The following is a 6,679-nucleotide window of genomic DNA, read 5'->3' on the forward strand; positions in this document are numbered from 1 at the left end:
GAATTGATCTAGTATCCAAGTCTTTTGACTCCCAATCCATAATTTCCGGTTGACATCAGAATAATTAATTGGATTATGAATAAGCCAACCCATCCAGTCATATTAGTCTCAATCACCAGCCCTAGGCAATAATTATATTTCTTGGCAATAACCACTCTGCTTTGAATTGAAAAATGACCAGGAAGCACCCAGTCCAACTCATCCAGGAAGCAATGTGGGCCATGTGGGCAGCTGTGTGTTCACACCCCAGGCAGACCTTGCTGCTAGCTGGCAGCGATTCCCTATTATTTCTAGAAAAATCTACAATTTTTTCATAGAGTTCATGCATCTTTCCTTTCTATACAAAAGGCAACACAATTTTGTATCAAGCGACTAGGTAAGAATAATCCACAGGTCCCCTTGATTTTTTGGCCATGAGACAAGGAAAGTAATTTCATGACACTTCGGCACACAGCTCTGAGAAGCAGGGCAGGGTCTTGTATCTGGCTGGCTCTCACGAGAGAAACATAGACTTCCATTTAACATTCTGTCCTGTGAGATGCTGAGTGATGTTCTTGGAACCCGACAAAATTGACCAGGATTTGTAAAAAGGTAATCAACTATTCCTTGCCTACTGAAATCAGTGAATATATGTACACACTGCTTGGAGAATCTGTTCTTTTTGTTACAGAACAGATGTCTGGGAGGTTTTTGGCAGGCCCCACTCTGTCAAACAGTCCAGTTTTGACAGTTACTTGCTTGAGGGATGGCTGAAATGCAAAGTGTTTCTGATCAGAATATCATATTCATCTGGATGTTAATTACTGTGTCTGCCTTGGTATAAATAATTAATTATGCAAAACCCACACAGCTGCTGCTGGACAGAGTTAAGTGACTTGCTGTCAAAGTCTCACAGATCTGGAAAGGAAAGGGAGATTTTGAAAAATACATCCTGTGGTGGGGGTGGAGGGAAAGGAGGGAGAGCCTTCCTGTCATGTTCAGATGTAAAAATATTGTAACTGGGCATGATGTGTGTGTGTGTGTGTGTGTGTGTGTGTGTGCGTGCGTTTCTGTGCATTGCAAATAAAGAAATATCTCCAAATATCTCCTAATTTATATCGATTAGTCCTAAAAGCAATTATCTTTCCTAGTTATGTAATGGCTTTCTAGGACCCCAAAACTTGCTTCAGAGAACCATTACAATTTAACTCCTAAATCTCTCCCATCATTTAATCACACTGAATGTCTCGATATCGTCACATTGTGTTGCTGGACATGAGGACCACACTGAACTAGCTCATGGTATTTTTTCTTTTCAAGGAAGGCACCAAATGTAGCAGCTCCGTTTACTGTTTTTGAAGATTTGCACAAGCTGCACTGAGTTGGTCAGGAAGGCACAGTTCATGTCTAGACTGATGAGAAAAAATGATGCATCCGTTTGAAAGGGTGTTATCTCCACATTGATTGGCCCCTGTGCAAATGACTGTTTTACATGTAAATGTAACGAGATGTTTTATTGATAAAGGGTAAGTGCTCCTTCCTCCAACCTTGCACTTAAACCTATATCAGCATTTTGGCAAAACAGCATTGCATCAAGTAATACTGACAGAAAAAGGGAGAAGAGTTGCCTCTAAACCAAGGTTTCAATCTGTTTATCAGATGATTTTGCTTTGTGCAAAAATGATCGTTATGACCATAATGGTGTGAACGGCCAAGGAGCACAAAACACTTTGATATATACAAAGATCAAACCTCCCTTTGAGAACGTGACTGCTGCACAGCATAAACACTGGCCACAGGGACTTGGGCTGGCCGGAGAGCTGAGTCTCCAGCCCTTCTTGCTGTATCGTCGAAGACAAGCTACACAACGTTTCTGAGCCTCTTTCTTTTACGCGGGATTGTTGAATGACTCAAATGAGGCAATAGATATTACAGCACTTTGCAAAGCACAATGTTATTTCACCACATATGCTACATTCAGCTACTTAGCATTTCCACTGACGTGTCTACTGCTACACTTCTTCCTGTTACATCTACTTCATTATTTACTTACCTGCAACTGCTATTTTCCAGTCATACAGGAGACAATGGTTTAGGTATGGGTACTGCTGTCAGTGAAAAGGTGCAAACAGTTCTTACCTTTGTGGAGCTCAGAGTCCAGTGAGGAGAATGAATGTAAGAAAGTTCATGGATGATGGTCCAGATCTGAAACACAGTAGTTAAGGGAGCCAGGTCTCACACGGTTGACCACTGCTCAAATCCCAGTTTGGTGACTTAAAAAAATACACCATATACATGTGCATGTATGCTGAAATTCCTGATAGGAGGGAGAAATGTAGAAAAAAAGATTGTGGCATGATCACATCCACTGTGTGCGTGTGTGTGTGTGTGTGTGTGTGTGTGGCATGATCACATCTGCTCTGTGTGTGTGTGTGTGTGTGTGCATCTGGCCAGTGCATTCACTCTCTGGAAGTTAAAAAAAAAGAGAGAGAAAAGGACTTGCATTGATTAGGATGTGGAGGATGGTGGAACACTAAAATGTAAAGCTCTGGAGGCAATCTTACATGAGAAGGGTCTGTGTTCACGTGGAACCTCCCTGAGCATGCCAGACATGTATGTGCCTAGGATCTGGGCTTAGGAAGGCCGGGAGTGGATTGAGTTGTCAAGACTCTGTTGGGGGTTCTCTCTACCTCTCTCTCCCCCAACCCCTGTCCCTCTCACTTATGGAAGAAACAAAGAAATAATTTCTTTTTTTAAAAAAAGAATATACATTAGTAGTAGAAATGCAAATAGTGCTAAACCCTGAGAAGAAAATAAAAGGAAGTAGTGGGTTAGAGAGGGAATGCATGAGTAATTTTAGAGGAGCAGTTAGGAAAGCCTCTTTGGGAAAATATACTTGATTTGTGAGTAGATCCCCGAACGAAAATATAAACTCAGGCATGATAAAAGCTGGAAGACCCTCAGGTAGAAACAAATCTGGGTTGAGGGGTTGGAAGGACGCAGTGGGAGATGAAGCCTGTCTCCAACTTCTTCCCTGACCACAAAACAAAAGCCCAGAACACAGCGCCTCCTCTAATTTTCATTCACAGAAAATGTACCATGTGGGTATAATCAGTTTGATTTTCTTGACAGAACAATTCAATTGTTTTTGCTTAGAGAAAATCAGAGTTGTACAGAGAAGTAAAAAAAAAAATCTAAGAACTAAAAACAAAACAAATTAGAAAAAGCAAACACTAATCTCAACACACGTGTCTTTGAGGAAATATCGTCCGGTAATATTTTTATTGATTTAATATTCTTTCCTGTTGAACTTTGACCTAGTGATTTGTAGAGTTTTGTCACACATTATACAACAACATAAAGGTCTATGAAAAGTAAGGAAAATAGAGTGCATGCTTTAAATCTTACACGTCACAGTACAAAAGTGCACAAAATGTGTTCCTTAATGTTAACCCATATTTTGCTCCAACGAATGTTAAGATTTGTATTGAAATAAGAAGTCTACTTAGATGAGAAGCACACTTCAAAAGTTCTGGACTTAAAACCTCTTCTTTTCTCTACACATGTCTGCCTTCTTCATGTGGAATTGTTTGGATATGTTTCCTGTTTTCTGTAGATTCATGCTGATGCAGTTCAGGCCAGGTGTTGGAGCTGAATGTGAGCAGCAGAGAGACTCCATGCAAGTCATTCCTTTTCTTTCTGCCTTGAAGGTGTGGGCTATTCATTACCTCCCGGCTGGTGATTCAAGGCATTTCTCAGGGAGACACACTGTTAAATCCACCATTGCTGGTGAAGAGAACTTGTTTAGTGTTTAGAATCATCATAGTAACTTACTAAGGGCTAGCATGGCCTTCACACGATTCAGTGTTATAGATACGTGCATGGCATCTAGAGAAACTATTATTTAGTCAGGGATCACAGATTGAGAAATAAGGAGTATAGTTTGGTGAAACATGATGTAACTTAAAACCAGTTTTCTGAATTTATCTCCTACATTTGTGTGTTTTAAAACTAACAGAGTCAGCTCCATGGCATGGCATGAATGTGCTGCTCAAGAGAACACAGCCCCAGATGGTGACCAGGGTTCAAATACCTGGCCCCTTCATCTAAAAACACCCTGGGCATGCATGTATGTGCCCAGAATTCCACAAGCTGGAGGTCTGAAGGAAGGGGATTGTGGCAGGATCAGACTCTGGAGAGAGTTTCTCTTTCTCTATCCTCCTCTTTTTTTCTCATCATGTATACTTTCATGTGCTTTGTTATGAGTAAAGAAGACAAAACTAATGACATAATAAATGCATCAAGATTAAAAGCAAATAGTACAAAAATTCTTGTAATGAAAATAAACAGTCCTTACTCCTCCATGCCCAATCCCAGTTCGTACTGATAGAACACCATGCTTCACCATGTTCTCATTCTAATTCTAGTAGTTATTTTTATAGATTTAAATAATGCACTTATAATACTAATTTTGGCATTGGCTATTAACTTCTAGTTATGAAAGACAAGGCTTCAGGTCACTTTACTTATACATTCAATTATTGAAAATTATAAATGACATACCAAGACTCTGTCTTTAGGGGAGAAAAATATAAAATACACCAATAGACATACAATATAATTTTACATCATGCTCATCTCTGTGAAGAACATTAAAGAGGGCTAGCAGGTGGCATGGTGGTTGAGGAGACTGGATCCTATATTACTAACTGCATGGTTCAAGTCCTGGACCTGGCAGCTTGAAAAGACATACAGGACACATGTGCATGTGTGCCCCAAATCCTGAAACAAGAATGGAGGAGAAAGAATTGTGACATGGTCACCCTCCATGGGGGATGCTTTCTCATTTTCCCTCGCTTTCACTCTGTCTCTCTCCAGTGGGCGTACTCAACCTATAGTAAAAACTAAAACAAAACATAAAAAGAATGTTAAAGAAGGGCAAGGAAAATGTTAAATTAAAGGGGGTTGCTATCTTAGATAAGATGGTCAGAGAAGGCCTCTCTAATAAAGTAAATCAGTGACCTGATTGAAGAAGCATGAGCCTTCTTGAAGGAAGAAATAGGAAAATAAGAAATTCTCAGGATGGAGGAAGGAAAGTATAAAGGGAAGAAAAAAAAGAAAGAAGGAAGGGAGAAGGAGGAAGGAAAGATCTTTATCCAGCAAGTCCAGAATTCTCACATAAGTCACTAAACCCTGTAATAATGCATTGTAACAGGACGAGAGAAACGCTGGATCCGGAAACAGAATTTCTGCTCTCTGGCCTCAGCTCTTCCTCCACCTTGCTTGTTTTCTTAGAAGAAATAACATTTTTTTTTAAATTTGGACTTCAGTTTCCTCATTTCTAAAACAATAGAGAGGAGTGAAGTGGTTTTTGAGAGGCGTTCTGTATGAGCATTCTGCATCTGTAATTCCTGCATGTGTGTGGATAAATGGCAGAACATTTATCAGAAATCCTGAAGAAACAGGAAAATGTAGGCGTGAGGCCAGAGAAGAGCAAGAGGGAATGAGCGCACTAGGAAAAGGGCCCAGGCTGGAGCCAAGGACACTCCTCTACTGAAGGATCATCCCCAAGTTCAGTCAGTGGATGTTGCCCCATGAGAGCTGTCCCTGAGTCCCCCTCACCTCCTCTTCCACTTGAGAGGTGCTGATTACTGCAGCATCATCCACACTTTCCTACCAATCCTCACACCAGAGGCTCAGCTGGGATAAGCACACTCTAAACCAGGCAATGACTCAATTGGTGATAATCTTTTCTTGGGCAGTTTAATCAGAGAGCAGATAGGACGCAAGAAGAAAAACATTGGCAGGAGAACGTGTAGTGAAATAACAGCCTCCAAGTCCTGGTTAATGCAGGACAGCATTCCCTCTTCAGGCCTGGCTCCCAGCTCCCAGCACTTCCCTGTTCTTCCCTACTTCATGTGCCTTTTTTCTTCTAAGAAAAAGAGCCAAAATTAAATGAGGGTTGGTAAATATAGATATTGTGTTATAAACCACATATAAAATTAAATCTGAAATGAAATTTTTAGAAAATAAATAATATTTCCCCAATATTCATACTTTGACTAAAAAACTATTGACTTTGGAATGATATTCACCTGAATTTGATTTTCTTGTTCTCTATTTTTTGTTTGTGTGAGATATTCCATGGAACAAACACTGAGACACAAGTTCTCAGATTGAAAGAAGGAATCTCTACATAATGAAATGTTGTTAGACCCAGCAAAAGTATAGCTTTCTAAATGATGGAATTGGAGAATGGCTGGGATCCTCTGCCTAACTCTCAGAAGGTGGTGAGCTGAAATACTTTCATGACTAGGGAGAGAGTACAAGAGTAAGTTATGGGAAAATAGCAGCAATTTCATCTAGGAGATAGGGAGGGAGACTCCGTCTTTGAGAGCTGCAATTATCTGGCAGTTGCAGAGTATCCACAGTGCACAGAGTGATTTCCATCTGGGCAGATTTGGCCTCACTCCACACCTGCCCTCCATGTTAACTCCTCCTGAGCATTTCCATCATTCCCACCATAGACTCGGCTTTTTTTTTTTTTTTTTTTTTTTTTAATAAAGGATTGAAGTAAATGAACTCTAAGATTCTTTTCTTTCCATACCTCTATGATTCTGTGCCGGAGGCCTGTTGAGTAGCAAGCATTGTACCTAGGTGATAAGTAGTTTTTAATTTCAAAAAAACCTTTAGGTTAGGC

The sequence above is a fragment of the Tupaia chinensis genome, unplaced genomic scaffold, assembly GCF_000334495.1.
Source record: "Tupaia chinensis unplaced genomic scaffold, TupChi_1.0 Scaffold000377_1, whole genome shotgun sequence".
Lineage (NCBI taxonomy): Eukaryota > Metazoa > Chordata > Mammalia > Scandentia > Tupaiidae > Tupaia > Tupaia belangeri.